The sequence below is a fragment of the Dermochelys coriacea genome, chromosome 11 (assembly GCF_009764565.3).
Source record: "Dermochelys coriacea isolate rDerCor1 chromosome 11, rDerCor1.pri.v4, whole genome shotgun sequence".
Taxonomy (NCBI): Eukaryota; Metazoa; Chordata; order Testudines; family Dermochelyidae; genus Dermochelys; species Dermochelys coriacea.
In genome coordinates this window covers 29,197,307-29,219,529 of record NC_050078.2, presented here as the reverse complement: position 1 = coordinate 29,219,529, position 22,223 = coordinate 29,197,307, and positions in this window count along the sequence as shown.

Sequence of the window (22,223 nt, the reverse complement as noted above, 5' to 3'; positions counted from 1 at the left end):
TCTACAAAGAGCTGGACATGATACTTGGGGGCGACCCCACCTCCACTCCGAGTACCACCATGGACACTTCAAAGCACAGTCCAACAAGACAGGAGGAGGAGGAGCAAAGTGGGAGTGAGGGTTCTGAGGAGGAGGAAGACACTCTGGCATCCCTAGATGCATGCAGCCAGGAGCTGTTCTCAAGCCAGGAGAAAGGTAGCCAGTCACGGCGGCTGGTGCTTGGGAAAGGACAAACACCAGAGGAGGTTCCCGGTAAGCGGCTTTTATTTTGGGAAGGAAGTTATTCAGTACGGGCTCTTGGGACAAGAAGGATTAGGGCTGTATGCATACCTAGATGCGGAATAGGGTGTTGATGTGCTCTCTCACATTCTGGTAATCGGCCTCAGTGATCTCTTCAAAGGTCTCATCCAGAACTTGGGCAATGCACTTGCACAGGTTTCGTGGAAGAGCCACTGTGGTCCTTGTCCCAATCAGGCTAACACGTCCATGCCACTGTGCCGTGCGGGGCGGGGGGACCTTGCTGCACAAAGACAAGCTGCATATGGGCCAGTGCGGAAGCCACATTGTAGTAGAAGACCCTCCCTTGCTTCCCAGGTCACCCTTAGCAGTGAGATATCTTCCAGGATCAACTCTTGTGGAAAATTTGGGGAAAGTGTTCAGTATAGAGGTCCCCTGCAGCTGTTGGCTCTCTCCAAAGCACAGAAACCCAAGAGGACAGTACAGCCATGAAAGAATCAGCCTTGACCCTGTGCTTACTCACCATTTTGGGGCTCCCAGAGGTTATGTGCCCTCACTTTGGGACAGGCAAATTATGTGATTGTGTAGACTGTGCTTGCCCTCCTTAAGTACGGGGGAATCATTGGTCTGTCTGATGTGAACAATGCTGCCTCTGTTAAGTGTTGCAATTTGCCTTTACAGATGCAACCTTGAGATCTCAGCTGTCCATGTTATCACCGGCTGAGAGGTTGTAAAGAATCAGGAAGAGGCCATGTAGAAGCAAAGAGGACATGCTGCATGAAGTCATGCAGCACTTCCTTTATGAATCAAAAAGTGCAGGAGTGGCGGGAGAGTGAAAGAAGGGTCTGCCAGCAGAATGCGGATCACCGGCACCAAAACGCAGAGCGGCTGAGAAGTATCATGGAGCGTCAAGCGGACTTGATCCAGGCGCTCGTAGCCATGCAGGCAGAGCACTACCGCACTCGCTCAACCCTGCAGCCCTTTTCCCAAAACACTTTCCCTTGTGCCCCCATGTCACCTCCAACCCACTTTCCCCAACATCCGGGTTCTTATCGCCACCAGCTGCCTCCAACACTTGTAGCTTCACCACCCAGCCCTGAAAACTATGAACCTTACCCACTGCACTCAACCCCCATCACCATGCAGTGTAGCCATCCTGAAGTTCAGTACTCATTGCACAGCACTCCAAACAGGAAGGCTGAGTGTGATAACAGAAATACGCAAACCTGTGATTGTACCGTTCCCCACCAAACCCCCTTGCCCTTTGTATTTCCCAAGCAGTTGTGTTTCTTTTCAATAAATGCATTTTCTTTTCATTAAATGGATTTTTTTGCTTTGAAAACATTATTATTGCATAATGTAAAAGATACCATAGCCCCAGAAAGCAACAGGCACTGCAAGTCAGTGTATCATACGTAGCAAACACAGATTCCTACTAACATTGGAACCACTGCACTTCACTCCCGTGTAAGGCACCAGACATTACTGGTGGCTTTCAGTCTCAAATTGTTCCCTCAAGGCATCCCTAATCCTTGCAGCCCCGCACTGGGCCCCTCTAATAGTCCTGCTCTCTGGGCTGTTCAAATTCAGCCTCCAGGTGTTGAACCTCCGAGTTCCATGCCTGAGTGAATCTTTCACCCTTCCCTTCACAAATGTTGTGGAGGGTACAGCACGCAGATATAACTGCGGGGATGCTGTCATCGGCCAGGTCCAGCTTCCCATACAGAGAGCACCAGCGGCCCCAACAGCCAAAAACACACTCCACAGTCATTCTACACTGGCTCAGTCTGTTGTTGAACTGCTCCTTGCTGCTGTCAAGGTTCCCTGTGTAGGGTTTCATGAGCCCCGGCATTAAAGAGTAAGCATGGTCTCCAAAGATCACAGTGGGCATTTCGACTTCCCCTATGGTGTTCTTCTGGTCTGGGAAAAAAGTCCCAGCTTGCAGCTTCCTGAACAGGCCAGTGTTCCAAAAGATGTTTGCGTCATGCACCTTTCCGGGCCAGCCTGCGTTAATGTCAATGAAACGCCCACGGTGAAACCCAAGCACCTGGAGAACCATAGAGAAATACCCCTTCTGATTAACGTACTCGGAAGCTAGGTGGGCTGGTGCCAGAATTGGAATAGTGTCCCATCTATCGCCCCTCTGCAGTTAGGGAAACCCATTTGTGCAAAGCCAACCACAATGTCATGCATGTTACCCGGAGTCATGATTCTTCTGAGCAGGATGCGATTAATTACCCTGCAAACTTACAACAACACGATTTCAGCAGTCGACTTCCTCACTCCAAACTGGTTAGTGACCGATCGGTAGCTGTCTGGAGTTGCCAGCTTCCAGATTGCAATAGCCACCCACTTCTCCACCATCAGGGCAGCTCTCAATCTTGTGTCCTTACGCCGCAGGGTGGGGGCGAGCTCCTCACACAGTCCCATGAAAGTGTCTTTTCTCATCCGAAAGTTCTGCAGCCACTGCTCATCATCCCAGCCTTGCATGATGATGTGATTCCACCACTCAGTGCTTGTTTCCTGAGCCCAAAAGCACCTTTCTACGGTGGTGAGCATATCTGTAAATATCACAAGCAATCTCGTGTTGAATGCATTATTCGTGTCAATATCATCGTCGGAGTCCGCACTGTCACTTTGGATCTTAAGGAGTAACTCGACTGCCAAACATGATGTGCTGGTGAGACTTGTCAGCATATTCCTTAGCAGTTTGGGCTCTATTCCCGCAAACTAAAAGGGAAGAATCATAGAATATCAGGGTTGGGAGGGACCTCAGGAGGTCATCTAGTCCAACCCCCTGCTCAAAGCAGGACCAATCCCCAACCAAATCAAGACAGAGCGCGCAGTACAAAAAACATTGAAAGATAGTGCCAATTGTGGATGGAAGCAGAGGGATTGCTCGGATGCAAAACAATGCATCATGGGGCATTGGGACAGGACCCAGAATGCCCCACACCCTCTGCCCCCTTCCCACAAGCCACAGCACCAAAATGGGAAGAAGTGCTCTGTGGGATAGCTGCCCACAATGCATCACTCCCAATGCTGCTGCAAGTGCCACAATTGGGAACACACCAGTGCACTTGCAGCTGTCAGTGTGGACAGACTGCAGTGCTTTCCCTACTATGCTCTAAGAAGGCTGGTTTAACTCAAAGTGCTCTACATTTGCAAGTGTAGCCATGCTCTTAGAGACAGTTCCTCTAGTTCAGGGTTGAGGCACACGGGTGGGGCAGTTTGGGGAAACTTTCATTGTTGTACAGTATCTGTTACTAAGGGCTTGGCTACACTTGCAAGTTAGAGTGTTTTAAAGCAGCCCCGGGCGCCTTAACTCCTATGTGTCCACACTGGCAAGGCACGTAGAGCACCTGGACTCTGCAGCTGGAGCGCTCCTGGTAATCCACCTCCATGAGAAGCATAAAGCTTGCTGCTCCCTGGCTGAAACACCCAGGCGTCAGTGTGAATGAGGTGCTGCATTACTGCGCTGTGATTGGCCTCTGGAAATGTCCCATAATCCCCTGAAGTCAAGTGGCTACTCTTCTCATTGTTTTGAAATCGGCTACAGGAATGTGGATATGCCCTTTCAAAGCTCCATTTCTGACAGCCAGTATGCTTATCTGCTCTGGGACAAAGCAAGCCATTAGTGTGGAATGCTGCTGTTGTCAGTGTGTGTGTGTGGGGGGGACAGCAAGATAGCATGCGGACATGCTCTCTGCCTCCCAAAACACAGTCTCTCCCCCTACATACACACAACACACTCCCTGCCACACTCCACCCACACCCATTTGAAAAGCATGTTGCAGCCACTTGCACACTGGATAGCTACCACAATGCACTGCTCTTTGTGGTGTTGCAAGTGCTGCTAATGTGGCCATGCCAGTGCACTAGCAGCTGACAGTGTAAACACACAGCAGCATTTCCCCAGCTGCGATCTCCGAAGGTTGATTTAACTTCCAGCATTCTACATCTGCAGGTGTAGTTCCATTCAAGAATAGCTAGTTGGTATTTTCACACCAATTGACTTCTGTACATGTGTCTTTTGATGGGAGATGTTCTTAGTGTCAGCTCAGATTCTGGGGCAACCTACATGTCTGCACAAATGCCAAAAGCAACTTGAAAAAACTATGTTCATTGCAGTGCTGCAATAGAACTTCTATAGAGAAGGAATGTCTTCTTTCACTCATCTGAAAGTGTCATAGAGAGGACTGCCATGGAAGAGGGAGAAAGAGAGCTAAAGGTGGGCCAGATGCATAGCCAATGGGACTGTACTCTGCAAGATCCCACAGGTCAAAGCCCCATTTAGAGATGTGTCTGCTTATTGTGGGAGTGGAACAGAGAAGACAGTGGGCCACACCCATTACTCCTCAGGGCCATCCATAGCTACTGTTACTGTCCATGTGCTTGATTACATAAAAGGGTTGTCTTACTGGGACTGAAGACTCCATCTATCATCTCTACAACCTTTTTCACATAGGGCTAAGTCTTTAGATGCAAGCTTTGCTTTGTTCCCAAGAAGTGGCCCTTAGCCATTACTAGAATAATTTAAATTTTCAACTACCACATTGTATGCGGATTTATTTGCACTGTATTTCCTTTGCTTAGAATATAAAACCATGACTGGTTGCCTCAAAACAGACTCACTTGAACTTGTAATACTGACAGCATAGGACAAGGAAGACCTATTTTGAATGGATGAAAACAGAACATTCTCATCCAATTTCCAATAAACATACACAAAAATACTAAAGAATGAATTGGTATAACATCATTTGTTTTTTCTGCAGCTTTTGAAAACAACTGGGTGCTCACATTATACAGTTAATTACCGAAATGCAAATCAAAACAAGTAACAATGTTTGCTTGAAGCAGAAAAATATTTGGAAGGCACATTACAGTGCCTTGATAGAAACAAAATAAACAATCACTGATTAGTTCATTTATTTAACATTTTATCAGCGTAGTATCACCTTCATTGTTTTCAGGATTCAATTCTTTATGTTGACTATGTTAGCATATTAACTGCTAAAGTACTGAATTAAAAGTTTGTATGGAAGCTGATTTTCTTTGCCAACGTTACGTAGTCATATTCATTTTTATGAGTCTTTATAAATCATACCAATTTTGTACCCCTAAGCAAACAGCAGACTTCTGATAAAATTACAGCTACAGGAAGTATTTGGAGATACCCTGTATGTTCTGTTGCATCATGATGAAAAATGTGCTCATGTTTTAATAACATTTCCAAACAAACAAATATAATTAAAAAGAGTTAAAGCCAGATCCTGCAATGAGCTCCACATAGGCTGAGCCCAAGCATCCACACAGAGCCCCATCGACTTTCAGAGGGGTTTCAGGTTGGTGCAGGGATTCCTCTGTGTGGCGCTCATTGCAGGAGTGAAGCCTTATAATTGAAAGTGTGATTCGGTGGAGTCCAAGTAACACTTGCCCCTCCAAATAGATTCTCTTTACAAAAATGAATTACCCTAAAAGCTAGACTGCCAGGGCACCCCCACTCTGAAGCCTGATTCCTTTATAATCATTACAGTCAGCTGGAGAGCTCTTCTTCCAGGACAGTTGCAAAGCAGGGCTGGCTTCAGCTCCTACCTCCAGGACAGATGATTAACCCCTTCCTGTTCTGGTTCAACGTGGGTTTTGTCCATCCCATCACACTGGCCTTTACATATGATTTTGCAAACGTTAGGGGGCAAAAATAAGGTTGGTTGGTTGGTTAGGTGTAAATCAATTCAAGTGATAGTGAATGATGAAGATGCATATGGAAACTGGCCAGCTTCCTTAACTGTTCATTTCCAGAGTGTTTAATGTTTTTTAAATTGTGTTTTGGCGGTTAACTGGACACATTTCCAATCTTAACTCTTTTTAAACATTTTTATTTGTTCATTTGGGATTTTTTTTTGTAATGAACTCCAAATTTTAACATTGGCGGTGTATAAGGTCTGTAGGAAGGCACCATGATTTGACTGAGGTCCACTATTAAGAGGTTCTATCCTAGCACATGTTAGCAAGTCAAAGTTAGGTTAGGGAGAATATGTGGGGGTGAGGGAGAGGGGGAGGAAATCACTGTGTGTGAAATATGGACAATGGTCAAGGAGGCTTTTCTCCATGTTGAAAGCTTTAAGCACTTTAATATTTTCAGTCTAGAAAGTGTTAAGTCTTTAATTAAAAAAAACTTTTAATTGTAAATATGACAAGAATTTACACATACCTAATACTTTTCCTTTGTTTTCAACTCCATATCTTAATCTGTGCGAGGATGGCACTATATACAATATGAATGGACACATGATAGGGGTAAGTCTGTTGTTTTGAAATAACTGGTTGTCATTTTCCATTTCATCTCTGACTGAAAGGTCTGAGTTCTGTGTCGTTCTTGCTGAGACTTGCTCCGTTATAAAGGGTTTCAGAGTAGCAGCCATGTTAGTCTGTATTCGCAAAAAAGAAAAGGAGTATTTGTGGCACCTTAGAGACTAACAAATTTATTTGAGCATAAGCTTTCGTGAGCTACATAGCATCCGATGAAGTGAGCTGTAGCTCACGAAAGCTTATGCTCAAATAAATTTGTTAGTCTCTAAGGTGCCACAAGTACTCCTTTTCTTTTTTTCCATTATAAAGTTTACTCTAATCAGGTTGAGGCACATAGTCCTTTGTGGTTCATCCATGCCAATATTATTAAAATGATATTTCGGCCAGTGGGTAGATGTAAGACTCCAGCATACCCTGTCTCCCTACATACTGCACCCCCCTCCCTTTCCCCAGATCACCTATGTTCCCTGAGGGGCCTGCAACTCACTCTTCTGTCCCCTCCTGCCATGCTGAGACTGGGGAGTCTGACTTTGGAGTAATAAGGCCAACAACCAGTCCTTGGAAGACTCCACTAGAACCACACCCCCTTAATAAGGATTCCCCATTTACAATTACATTTTGAGGCCTGTCAGTTAGCCAGTTTTTAATTCATTAATGTGTGCCATGTTAATTTAATATCATTCTAGTTTTTTAATCAAAATGTCATGCTGTACCAAGTCAAATGCCTTACAGAAGTCTAAGTTTATTACATAAACACTTTATCAACCAAATTTGTAATCTCATCAAAAAAAGATATCAGATTAGCTTGACAGGATCTATTTTCCATAAACCTGTGTTGATTTGCACTATATTATCCTCTTTTAATTACTTATTAATCGAGTTCCTTATCAGTCACTACATTATCTTGCCTGGGAGGATCAATGTCAGACTGACAGGCCCGTATAACAGGGCCTCCTCAGTCCTGCTTCTGTCTCAGTTGACAAACCATACAGAGACCCTTGTGCTGGTTCAACATCCTGTGCAGTTTCTTTATAATTGAGTCCCACCACTTTCACAGCATACCTAGTGCCTTTACGAGCATGGAGAGCAATCTCTCTCCCTCTCACTGCCTGCTTTCCCCTTTTCACTTCCTTCCTGTGCCTATTTGTGGGCTCTGGCTAATGGCTTAATTAGCCTTTCTGCCCTGCTCCACCCACAAATTAGGCACAGGTCTGCCTCCTCAGCTTCAATATGCTATGTGAACAGAGGGCTGATTCAGGGTTTCCTACTTAGCACTCTGTCACAGCCCATAACTGCCTAAGTTATCCTATTATACTTCTTAAATATTGGCACATTAGCTTTCTTCCAGTATTCCAAGCCTTATTGAAAATCAACATTAACAGTCCATTGATTTCCTCAAACATAGTCTTGGATGCAAGTTATCAGGACCTCCTCTTTTAAAATTGTCTAACTTTAACTACTGTTTTACATGCTCCCAAGGTACTATTGGACTGGAAAGAGTCATCAGCATATGATCTGATTGCAATAATCTGCCCCCCCCAACAGAAATATTTCTTGAAATTCTCCCTTTACTACATTATTACTGATAATTCTATTTCCATCTAGTAGTGAACCAATACCATTATTAGGATTCTTTATGTTCCAATATACTTATTCCTAATATACAAAAAACCTCCTCCTTATTGCCCTTATCTTTGCTGGCCATAGATTTTAAATTGGGTTCCTTTGCTACCCTTATCAATTCCTACAATTCCTAGCTTCTGATTTATATTTGTTACTATTGACTTCCCCCTTCTTTCATTTGTTTTATTTTATTTGTAGCTATTTTTACCTCCCCTTTTAACCAGGTTGGCTTTTTAACCAGCATGGCCTTCTTCCTCAATCTTGTGGGATTGCGGCTTTCTGGGCATCTAGTAAAATGTTCTTAAATGATTTCCAACGATCATTCACATTTTTTTCCTGATTAAATTCTTCCTCACCACTGATTTGGCTCATAGATGTTTTCAGCTTTGTGAAACTGGCCTTTTAAAGCATCATATATATATATATTACTTTACTAGATTTTATTCTGTTTGCATATAATAAATGTGATCAAGTCATAATAATTTGTTCTTCAGTTACAACTAATTTTTAGTTCTGTGATCAGTTCTTCTTTAACTATCAAGATGAGGTCTAATATAGAATTCCACCATGTCTGAAGTGTTTTCAAGTTAGGAAATTTGTCATCTATATATTTATAAATTGTACGGATGTTTTAATATTGCAGCATGAGATCTCCAGCATGTGTAACTCAAATTGAAGTCTCCCGGGATCCTGCAGTTTTTTTCCTACACCTTGTAGATGCTTAAGGAGCTGGTCATCCTGTTCCTCAGTGTGATTTGGTGGTCTGTAACAGACACCAGCTCAGAGGCGCCGACTTTCTAATGTGCCGGAGGGTGCTCAACACCTGGCTCTGCCCCGGACCCCAGCCTCACTTCACCCCTTCCTCCAAGGCTATGCTCCCGCCTCACCTCTTCCTGCCCCCGCTCCATCTCCGCCCTGCAGCGCGCCATGTCCTCCCAAAACCCCAAAATAGCTGATTGCAGCAGGCAGGAGGTGTGGGGAAAGAGGGAGAGGCGCTGATCAGTGAGGCCTGCTGCTGGGCAGCAAACACTGGGAGGCAGGGAGTGAGTTGATGGGGGGCTGCTGGTGAGTGCTCAGCACCCACTGTTTTTTCCCCTGTGGGTGCTCCAGCCCTGGAGCACACATGGAATCGGCACCTATGCACCAGCTAATACCTCATCTTGTGCTTTATCGATTAGAACATTGATCCATGAACATTCAAGATCATGTTCTTCCAAATTGTCAGTGACTCAGAACCAGATAATTCCACTTTTGACAGAGTACCACTCCCCCCTCCCCTTTTGCCACTCAGTCCTCCCTAAAAAGGTTATAACCATTGATTTTAACATTCTAATCATGAAAATCGTCCCAGCAGGTTTCAGTAATACCAACTAGATTACATTTATACTAATAAATGAGCAATTTCAAATTCCTCCTCTTTGTTATCCAGGCTCCTAGCATTGGTGTATAGGCAATTAAAAATGTTCTTCTCTTAATGTCCTTTGGTTCCTTGATTAGATTTTGTTCTCAACATTTCAGTTTTGTGCTAAATGAGTGCTCATATCTTCCCTCTTTTTACCTTCCCTTTTAGTAATTATTTTAATGCCCTCTAGCCAGCCTCTCCCCAAGGAAGTTGCTCCCCTCTACTGAAGTGGAGGCTATTGAAACTTAGGGTGACCAGATGTCCCGATTTTATAGGGACAGTCCCAATATTTGGGGCTTTTTCTTATTACCCCCCCATCCTCTGTCCTGATTTTTCACACTTGCTATCTGGTCAGCCTATCCAAACTATACAGTCACCTCCCCACATACAAGGCAGACCAATGTTCCACAAAACCCAAACCCTTCATCATTTACCTAGTCAGTGGTTTACTTCCAGAATCTTCTGCCTTTGGTCTTCCTTCACTCACAGGACAGGAAAGATCTCCAAGATGATCGCTTGGACACAATACTGGGTTTACAATGGTGCCAATGGTGCCGGGCTCAGACTCAGAAGGGGCCCCGGTGCTTGGACTGTGACCCTGCCCCTGCCCCGATGCTCTGCCTGCGCTCTGCCCCAAGGCCCCACCCCACCACTCAGCTTCTTCTCCCCAAGACCTCACCAGCCACTCCTCTCCACCTCCTCCCCCATGTGAGTGGCAGACGGGGTCTCGGGGGGAAGAGGCCGAGTAGGGGATGAGGCCTTGGGGCGGAGCATAGGTGGAGTGGGGGACAGGGCCCTGGTCCGGGCAGTGAGGCCACAAAAGATTCTTCTTCAGCATGTTTCCAAGATCCCTGAAGTCATCCATTATCTGTAAGATATCTAGCAATGCAGTGTCATCAGTGCTGAAATGAACCATCACCAATGGATCCTTGATATATCGAGTGCAGACAGCCCATGACTAGAGCCCTACCAAATTCACAGCCATGAAAAACGTGTCACGGACCACGAAATCTGCTCTTTTGTGTGCCTTTACCCTATACTATACCAATTTCAGAGGAGACCAGAGTTTATCAAATTGGGGGTCTGACCCGAAAGGGAGTTGCAGGAGGGTCACATGGTTATTTTAGGGGGGATTGTCATATTGCCACCCTTACTTCTGCGCTGCCTTCAGAGCTGGGCGGCTGGAGTGGCAGCTGCTGACTGAGGGCCCAACTGCAGGGAGCAGCGCAGAAGTACAGGTGGCAACACCATACCATGCCATCCTTACTTCTAGACTGCTGCTGGTGGCAGCTCTGCCTTCAGAGCTGGGCTCCCGGCCGGCAGCCACTGTTCTCCAGCCGCCCAGCACTGAAGGCAGTGCCACCACCAGCAGCTGCATAGAAGTAAAGGTAGCATTACCACAACACCCCCTACAATAATCTTGTGACACCCCTCCCCCCGCACTACACAACTCCTTTTTGGGTCAGGACCTCTACAATTACAACTCTGGGAAATTTCAGATTTAAATAGCTGAAATCTTGAAATTTACTATTTTAAAAATCCCATGACTGTGAAATTAACCAAACAGGACCTTGAATTTGGTAGGGCCCTACCCATGACTCTGCCTGTGTGTTATGTTACTGCAACTGAGATAATTGAATTATTTTGCCAGTGGCCCCTTTCTGCTATTCATGGGAGAAGACTAGTGGAAGATGTTCTCAGCTGGCTCTGGAATTCACTTCCCTCCCAGATTTGTCAGAACCTAGATTTAGTAACAAACTATTGCCAACCCTAAAAGTTCAAAAATCATAGATTTCCACCACAACTTCAACCACCACCAGCATCTATCAAACTCTGCCTAGAACACTCCCACACCAGGATCAACTCGCTGGATACAACCATAAGCTTCAAGAATTGAACCCTACAGACAACTATGTACAAGAAACCCCCCAATCACCACACTTACCTTCACAGAACTAGTAACCACCCCAAACACACCAAAAAATATGTTGTTATCTACAGCCGAGCACTCAGATACCACAAAATACAGTGTAAGGAGAAAGTCCAGGATATGCACCTTAACACAACCACCTTCACCAATTAAGGACACTCCGCCAGAGAAGCAGACTGCATCATAAAATGATTCACCCAAATACCGAGAAAATCTGCTTCAATATGGGAAAAAAACCCTCCAACCATATACTTCTCGTTGTCATCTACCATAACACAACTGGAACCCATGTAGGATATCATTAAACAATAACAACCCATACTCTGTGGGGACCACATCCTGAAAGAAATCTTCCCAAACCTTCTCTTCTGAACTTCAAACAACCCCCAAACCACATCATCAGAGGCAAGCTTCCCACAGACCAGGACACTCCAACCCAAAGGGGCACCAGACAGATGCAAAACCTGCAGACATATCTCCACTGCTATGATGATCAATACCACACACAATTCACCTTTTAATATCCATGGGTCCTACACATGCGTATCACAACATGCAGTGTACCTCATCCAGTGCATGAAATACCCCAACAACAACTACGTGGGTGAAACTAGAAAATCACTAAGCTCCCAAATAAACTCACGGAAAAATGACAAGAGACAAAAACACCATATCACCCATGAGTGAACAGTCTTCACAAAACAATCATTCTGTATATGACCTGTCAGTCCTCATCTTCAAAATTGAATAAAGGTGTTGGGGGAAAAGTTCTTCATTCCTTCCCCCTTTTCTTTTTCTTCACTCAAGACTTGTGTAACTAAAAAACACCAGGCTGAATTAGACTCATTTATGTTGGCAGAGTCTTCTTAACATATGTGCAACATGCCTCAGGTGACACGTGACCAGGATTCATCACCAAATTTGGTCCAGTGATTGGATCATTAGCTTCTCCAGCCCTGTACTGACAGGCGGTGTGAACACTAATTCATGCCCCTGTTGGCAGAGTAAAGCAACACCAAGCATTTTCCACAAGAAAATTAAAATATCGGTATAAAAAAGGGCCTAAGGGAATGATTTTACATGTCAGAAATTAAATTAAATCAAATCATTAAAACCCAGCTCCCCAGTATGTAGTATATAAATCCCCCCAAAATTACATCCCACTGCCATAGAAAAAAAGGTGATCAACTATAACATTCTGTTGGTTATTTTTTGTTTGTTTTGTTTTTTAAATGCAGGGCAACTCTGCTCTCTTGGATCCCTTATCCTCCTCCAAATTCATTGAACAAGTTATACTGAGAAAATTCATTTCCTTATATTTTTCTAACAGCAAACAGAAGTTTACAATGGATATCCACAAGTCATAAAATATTTGGTACTCATAGTACCTTTCATCTGCAATTATTACATTTATGCACAAAGGGGGGTACCTATCGAAGGCTCTAAGCCACAAATTACATAAACAAAATGAGATTGCCTGCAGAACACCAAACTCCCCACTGCCCACACATCTAATTTCTCTCGGATCCACTTCTGCAGTCACCCACATAAATAAATGCATTGTGCCCTGGGTCCATTTTGGATAGGGGAGAAAGTGTGATCCAGAGCTGAGGGACCCACACAGAGAATGCTGTACCAACACCCATTTTTTTAAATCGAGAGGTGATCTCAAAGTAATTTACAAATATTAAACTTCACAATAAAAACAACCAGGACTACTTGTGGCACCTTATAGACTAACAAATTTATCTGGACATAAGCTTTTGTGGGCTAAAACCCACTTCATCAGATGCATGGAGTGGAAAATACAGTAGGCAGATATATATAGCAGTACATGAAAAAGATGGGAGTTGCCTCACCAAGTGGGGGATTGAAACAATTCAATTAAAGTGGGCTATTCTCAATTGGGCAACAAAACTTTTGTAGTGGTAATTAGGGTGGCTCATTTCCACTACAAAAGTGATTTTCATCCTGTTGATAACAGCCCACTTTAATTGAATTGTCTCGACCCCGCACTTGATAAGGCAATTCCCATCTTTTCATGTACTGTTATACATATCTTCCTACTGTATTTTCCACTCCATGCATCTGATGAAGTGGGTTTTAGCCCACAAAATCTTATGCCCAAATAAATTTGTTAGTCTATAAGGTGCCACAAGGACTCCTCATTGTTTTTGCTGATACAGACTAACACTGCTACCACTCTGAAACTTCATAATATGTCTATGAGGTAGGTAAGCAAAAAGATATCTATTTAACAGATGTGTAAACAGATAGACAGATTAAATGACTTGTCCAAGATTGTATTAATGAATATAAATTACAAGATAGAAATTGTAGGAAATTGATAAGGGAAGCAAAGGGACACAAGGGAAAATCTATGGCCAGTAGAGTTAAGGACAATAAGAAGGAGTTTTCTAAGTAAGGAACAAAAAAAATCCCAACAACACGGTCCATTGCTGGATAGAAATGGTAGGATTATCAATAATAATGCAGATAAAAGAAGTTCAATTGGTATTTCTGTTCTTTATTTGGGGAAAAACAAATAGTGTAGTCATATCTTATTACAATGACACTTTTTCCATTCCACTAGTATATCAGTAAACTGTTAAATAGCAGATAATAAAGTCAGACATTTTTAAAACAATAGGCCTGGATAACTTGCACCCAAGAGTTTTAAAAAGAGGCGGCTGAGGAGCTCGGTGGAGTGTTAATGTTGATTTCCAGTACGTTTTGGGACACCAAGGAAATTCTAGAAGACTGGAAGAGAGCTAAAGGGTAAATGGGATGACCCAGGTAATTACAGGTCTGTCAGTCTGACATCAATCCAAGGCAAGATAATGTAGTGACTGATACAGGACTCGATTAATAAAGAATTAAATGAGGGTAGTGTAATTAATGCCAACCAACATGGGTTTATGGAAAATAGATCCCATCAAACTAACTTGATATCTTTTTTATTGATGAGATTACAAGTTTGGTTGATAAAGGTAATAGTATTGATGTAATATACTTAGATTTATGTAAGAGGATTGACTTGTTACCACATGACATTTTGATTAAAAATCTAGAACAATATAAAATTAACATGGCATGGATTAAAAGCTGGCTAGCTGAAAGTCTCAAAATATAATTGTAAATGGAGAATCATTGTTCTGGCGTGATTTTAGTGGGGTTCTGTGGGGATCGGTTCTTGGCCGTATGCCATTTAATTTTTTTATTAGTGACTTGGAAGAAAATATAAAATAGTCACAGATAAAGTTTACAGATGACAAAAACAATTGAGGGACTGATAAATAATGAAGAGAAATGATAGAGAGCAATATGGATCACTTGTCAACTAGGCTAAAGCAAACGTGTTTTAATACAGCTAAATATAAACATCTAGGAACAAAGAATGTAGGCCATATTTACAGGATGGGAGGCACTAACCTGGAGAACAGTGATTCTGAAAAAGATTTGGGGGTTGTGGTGGAGAATCAGCTAACTTGAGCTCCCAGTGTGATGCTATGGCCAAAAGGGCTATTGCAATCTTTAGATGCATAAACAAGGAACTTTCGAGTAGTAGAGAGAGGTTATTTTACCTCTGTATTTGGTACTAGTGTGACCACTGTTGGAATACTGTGTCCTGTATTGGTGCCCACAATTCAAGAAGAAGGTCAATAAATTGGAGAGGCTTCAGAGAAGAGCCACAAGAAAGATTAAAGGATTAGAAAACATGCCTTATAATGATGACTCAAGGAGCTCAGTCTATTTAGCTTAAAGTGAAGGTTAAGGATTATTTGATGTAAGGGCTTACCTGGGGAATAAATATTTAATAACGGGATCTTCAATCTAGCAGAAAAAGGTATAACATGATTCAGTGGCTGGAAGTTGAAGCTAGACAAATTCAGATTGCATATAACACAATTTTTTAACAGTGAGAGTAATTAACCATTGGAACAACCTAACAAGGGTTATGGTAGATTCTCCATCACTGACAATTTTTAAATCAAGATTGGATTTTTTTTTTAAAAGATACGTTCTAAGAATTATTTTGGGGGAAGTTGCATGGCCTGTGTCAAGGTTCCTTCCCCACTCTGAACTCTAGGGTACAGATGTGGGGACCTGCATGAAAACCTCCTAAGATTACTTTTACCAGCTTAGGGTAAAGCTTCCCCAAGGTACAAACTATTTTACCTTTTGCCCTTGGACTTTATCGCTGCCACCACCAAATGTCTAAGAGGTATATAATTGGGAAAGAGCCCGTTTGGGAACGTTTTTCCCCCCAAAATCCTCCCAAACTTTATACCCCCTTTCCTGGGGAAGGTTTGATAAAAATCTTCACCAATTTGCATAGGTGAACACAGACCCAAACCCTTGGATCTTAAGAACAATGAAAAAGCATTCAGATTCTTAAAAGAAGAATTTTAATAGAAGTAAAAAGAATCACCTCTGTAAAATCAGGATGGTAAATACCTTACAGGGTAATCAGATTCAAAACATAGAGAATCCCTCTAGGCAAAACCTTAAGTTGCAAAAAGACACAAAAACAGGAATCTACATTCCATTCAGCACAGCTTATTTTATCAGCCATTTAAAAAAACAGAATCTAACGTATATCTAGCTAGATTACTTACTAAGTTCTAAGACTCCATTCCTGTTCTGTCCCCAGCAAAAGCATCACACAGACAGAGGGAGAGGCTTTGTTTCTCCCTCCCCCCAGCTTTTGAAAGTATCTTGTCTCCTCATTGGTCATTTTGGTCAGGTGCCAGCGAGGTTATCCTAGCTTCTTAACCCTTTACAGGTGAAAGGATTTTTCCTCTGGCCAGGAGGGATTTTAACGGTGTTTACCCTTCCCTTTATATTTATGACAACCTGTATTACACAAGAGGTCAGACTAGATGATCCCAATGGTCCTTTCTGACCTTGGAATCTGTGACTCTATAAATACAGTGAATCAATGGCAGAGCTGGAAGTTAAACCCAGGGATCCTAACTCCCACTGCTATTCTTATATCATTAGACAATACCACTATATCCACCTGAGCTGAAATTAACAATTGAACAGCAACAGATATTTCAGCAAGCTTGTAAAGCAGGGGTGGGGAACCTACGGGCCACGGGCTGGATCTGACCTGCTGCTTCTTTTCATCCGGCCCACGGCAAGTCTCCACGCTGCAGGGCAGAATCCCCGAGCCTCGGTGCCCCCCACCGCTGGGCTGGAGGTGTGAGCGCCAGCTCGCCCCACTGCGGGAGAAAGCTAGGGTTGTGAGGCCATTAAAAGTCTGGTTGGCGCTGTGCAGCTCCTGGAAGCGATTGGCATATCCCTGCAGCCCCTAGGAGCAGGAGCGATAAGGGAAGCTCTGCGTGCTGCCCAGTGCCGGCTCCGCAGCTCCCATTGGCTGGGAACTGCAGCCAATGGGAGCTGCAGAGATGGTGCCTGCGGGCACAGACAGCACACATCTCACAGAGCCCCCTGGCCCCTCCACCTAGCGGCCAGACATGGCACTGCTTCTGGGAGTAGTGCAGAGCTCAGGCAGGCAGGGAGCCTGCCTTAGCCCTGCTGCACCACCAACCAGGAGCTGCCTGAGGTAAGTACTACCTGGCTGGAGCCCACACCCCGAACCTTCTGCCCCAGGTTGGAAACCCCTCCCACACCCAAACTCCCTTCTTCACTCTAAACTCCCATGCACACCGCAATGCCCTGTCCCAGGTCAGAACCCCCTCTCACACCCAAACTCCCTCCCAGAGTCTGCACCCCAAACCCCAACCCACCTTGAGCCTGCTCCCACACTCCAAACCCCTTGGCCTCAGCCCAGAGCCCCCTCCTGCACCCTGAACCCCTCAATTCTGGCCCCACTCCAGAGCCTAGGAGGAGCCTCCGTGGCCCCTGCCTTTGTGAGAAAATAACTGCCTTTGTGAAAGTAAAAAAAAAAAAAAGAGGATCTTTGAACTATAAAAGAAAACAGCAATTTGAATAGAGGTCACTTAATGAACATAACCAATGTTAACTATGTTGGAAGTAAAGAAAGTTGAAGACAGATGGGTAACAGCAAAGATACTGGGGTCCTGACTTTTTGATTTAAACCATACTTAGCAAAAGTAATCATTAATACGTTTTCTATAGCTTTAACATTTTCAAGCTGAGATCCTCTTTGTTAAACTTTCATTGAACAATTAAAATATGTCATGCTATTATTAATGAACACAGGAGGTTTGCAGTAAGAAATATTCTCCTGAAAGGATACAGTCCTTGCAGACAATGTTACTGAAAGAACTGCAGCTATGCAACATAACATTTGTTTTAACTGGAGGTGAACTGGTATAATACCTTAAAAAAAATCTTTCAGAATGATAAGAAAAGAAACCTTTATTCCAAGATGATGATGCGTCATCTGATTAATAAAGAAATTAAAAGCACTTTCAACAATAGCACCAATTTTTAAATTATTGCATGTGATAGATTAAATAAATAAGTGCATGAATCTGTGGGAGACAAGTTAATTTTCACAACATGTATGTAAATCACTTTATAAAAGCACATTCTTTTTGCTTTCAGCTTTCCCTGTCAATAACGTATTTTGCATTATCTCATCTCCAATGCAGTCAGTACTGAAAAACAAAAGAAATTACCTAGCATTTAGCTTGGAAAGCATTGACTCTAAAACTAGATTAGTTGCTTTAGACTATAGCATGCAAACATGTAAATAGAATAAATATAAATGTCTTGCAAAGAAGTAGAAATTAACCTAAGCAGCATTTAGTGTATTGACACAGAGTAGGAACATGGCATGTCCTAAAAGAGAGAGAGTATAGACATTTATGTCTTACAAAGGAATTATAACTAAGGCTCCATGTTTGTCATGGAGGTCACAGATCCCGTGACTTCTGCTGCAGCTGATGTGCCTGGCCCAGGGGTTATCTGAGCAGCTCAGACAGCCCCTGAGCCAGTCACACCCCATCCCCCAGCAGCAGGAATTGGCGGGGGCGGGGGGGGGCCCTCAGGGCTGGGATGCAGAGGTGATGCTTACTTAGGGCAGGCTCCCCGGAAGGGCTACAGGAACTCCCCTCCCTCAGCTCCTAGCCAAGGTGCTGCCTCTGCCAGCAGGCACTGCCCCGCAGCTCCCATTGGCCACAGTTCCCAGCCAATGGGAGATGCAGAACCAGGGCTTGGGGCAGAGGCAGCACATAGAGTGCAGGAGCCGGGTAGGGTGCCTGCCGCAGCCCCGCCCACCCTCCCCCCGAGCACGCACGGCGCCCCCCTACTCTGGGTCAACTGTCCCCAGAAGCCAGGGTGCCCCCCGAGCCACCCCTCGCAAGTTTTAGTCAGGGGTATATAGTAAAAGTCATGGACAGGTCATGGGCTGTGAATTTTTGTTTACTGCCCATGCCCCATCCATGACTTTTAGTAAAAATATCCATGGCTAAAACATAGCCTTAATTATAACGCGGTCCTGTGGGTAAAGAGACTGATGCAGGACCAGATGTGACTGACCAAAAAAGATTGCCCCTCATCCTATTGGACATAGACCCGGAAACCATGGCCATGTGTTTGTTTGCTCCAAGCTTGCTTATGGCAACATATCTAGAATGAAGCCACACACCCTGAAAAAGCTCCAAATAGTATGGCACCATACATCATTCTGAAGCTCTATTTTCTACACTAGTGTCTTACTTAATACACAATCCATTGCAAAGTCTCTGTCCTCCTATTCAAACCTCTCCACAGAGTTTGTCCTAGCAACTACAGTGCTCACCCCTCACTTTATGATCATGGCCTCCCACAATAACTATATTTCACTGGAATGATGAAATGATTGACCAGTATTGGAAGGTTCGTGACTGCAGGTGACAACTTTCACAGGTGCTAGACCTAGGCTATGGAATTCACTCTTGCAGGAGATAAGAATGTGTACAGGCTACAGCACTTTCAGAACTCAATGCCAATCTCATTTGACTTTACTTTCCCTGAATAAGTTCCTCTGATGCAAAAACAGAGGCAAAGAGGAAAAACTCCAGAAACTAATCAAGCCAAGCTACAGCATGAGGGGGGGGGGAAAGACACACATCCACTCTGAATTCTCCTGCAGCACTAAGGATTCACAACAAAATGTATTTGGAGGATGTGGATGTGGACGTTTGGTTGTCCCGCAGTTTGTATTATCACCAGAACTCTTAGTTACTCCCTTGTGTGTAAGAGGTGCAAATCTTGTCAAAATAAGAGGTTGCTCACAGAGCAATATTTATGGTGCCTTCACTGCCAGGGACGAATGTCATTGCATTGTGGATTTTACGTCCCTTGCTTAATAAGGAATGAAGAACGGAAACTTAGGCTCTTCCTGTTGGAAGAGATTTTGCAGACACCTATGCTCAGCTGTTTGGAGCTGGAATATTTTTGATGCTGAAGCCCAGATCTGAGAAATACTTGGGAACGAAGAAATCCAGAGGCAAAGACACAATCAAATGGCTGGAAGCTGAAACTAGACAAATTCAGATGGAATAAGGTATAAATTTTTGTCAATGAGGGTAACTAACCACTGGAACAATTTACCAAGCATTGAGGTGGATTCTTCATCACTGACCATTTTTAAATGAATATCGGATGTTTTTCTAAAAGACCTGCTCTAGGAATTATTTTGGGGAAGTTCAATGGCCTGTGTTATACAGGAGGCAAGACTAGATGATTGCAATGGTCCCTTCTGGTCTTGGAATCTCTGAGAGTGAGATGAACTCAGCACTGATTATTTTGATGCCATATGGGAAGTATGATGGATCCCATGAGTTCAGGCTCCCCAAAGAAGGCAAGGAGGCATGGGCCTGGGATGCATTCCGTTGAGTGGCTTTGATACTGAAGCACTTGGCTCCAAAGGATTTTTTCCTGATGGAGGCTGTCTTGGTAGCAAGAGAAGTAAAAGTGCACGATGCTTCAGCACCAACTGTCTCAGCATTGTTTTGTTACTTGCTCTGAGTGTTCTTTGTCAGGCGTCCTAGAGTTCCACCTTGTTTTCTGTCTCATTCAGTTTCTATAGTGGACTGCTAAGAGGTAAAGATCAATGTTCCCCCTACTTTCCATCAGAGGAGTAAGTCAACAAGGCTGTTTTGTTCACCATAGCTCTAGAAGCCATCTGGCTTTCAGCATCCTCTGGAAAAGCAAACTACTCAAATATAAAAGGTGTCCATGAGCTGGACCATGGATGATTATAGTGCCACTGACAAGCAACATGAGCAGACGCACACAGACAGAATAGTGTAATGGAACAAAATGCACCCAAAATCTACCACCTAATGCACATATAGCAATAGAGAAATTTTTACTGCCTGGCCTTCATAGCTGCAAAAATCACACCTGGCAGAGCTATTCTACATAATGAACCAGCTTATCAACCTTTTCTAGACTCACTGAATTCATACCTTTAAGAGCTTAGAATAAAACATTAAATTTTCAGTGAGCATATCAGACTGCTTTGAGACCATTTACCAAAAAATGACTTTAAACTAACTCTAAGGTGTTTGACTGTGACTGCTTTAAACTAAGCTGTTTGAATCTCCCTGAAGGCTTTCTTTCATTGGTCATGTAGAAGTAGGATTTACAAGAACATTGTTTTATGAAAAAAAGCATACAACTGTGTGCCCTCATAACCAAGATATTCACATCTCTGGACCTGTCCACATTACAAGCATCGTGTCAAAAGAAAAGGGCTTCAAATTTCCTCATAATAAACAAGTCCATTAACCAGATACTGTACATAAGCTGGCAAAAACCATTGCAGTGCTTCTTTACCACAGTATTAAAGTTTTTACTATAATGTTCATTTACCCCCTAAATAGGTAAAAATTAACTAGGTCATCAGGTGTTAATATGGAAGATTAATGTTTCTTGGACCCTAAAAGAGACAGTACATGCATAAAACAGCTTACTGAGGAGCAATCATGCTGCCCAGCAAAAGTAATAAAACATTGGCGATTTCAAATTACATCTTAAAATTTTTGCTACTGCTTACTGTAGACTTCTCAGATGAATTCAAATGAAAAATGCAGTGCATATTTCAATTATCAAGCAGAAGCTATTCTGCTGCTAATGACTTAGCCAAGAAAAGCATTTTTAATAATCCAGGAAGTGGCAATAGTTATGCTACTCTTGAGAGATTTGCTGGAGGTTTTTCCTTTTTCATGAAAGCTCAAAGCATGAGCAGCTAAAAACTTATTTTTTACCCCCCCCCATTATTTTAATACTGTAATGTATATTACATGGATTACTGCAAAGATATGCATTTATAAAATGTCTTAATTCTAAACATGGAAAAGTTTACTAGACAAATCAATTCTGCACCGATTTTCTGTCACCTAAAAATTTATAACTAAGGCTTGGATCACAAAGGTTTACGTGTTCTCTCCAAAGGAAGATTATTTTTGGTCTCTGATTCCTTATGTGCTTCTTTGACCCTGAAAAGGATTGATCACATCACAATACTATAGAGACTAGAGGTTGTCACACTGTCTGGAGTCGCTCACGAGCAAGAATACCAACCTTAGGGCAGACTGTTAACCCCAAAATGGTTGAGAGTTCTACACTTAGATTTCACCAACCAAGTAACAAATGTGAACTTCTCAGGCACCATACCGCCTTAACATGGAGTCACAAACAGTCCCCTGGAGCATTGCACTCTATCTTGCCACTCAGGCAAGCTTGATTGTGATAGATGGTCACTTTACACCAAAGATAACAAAACATTCA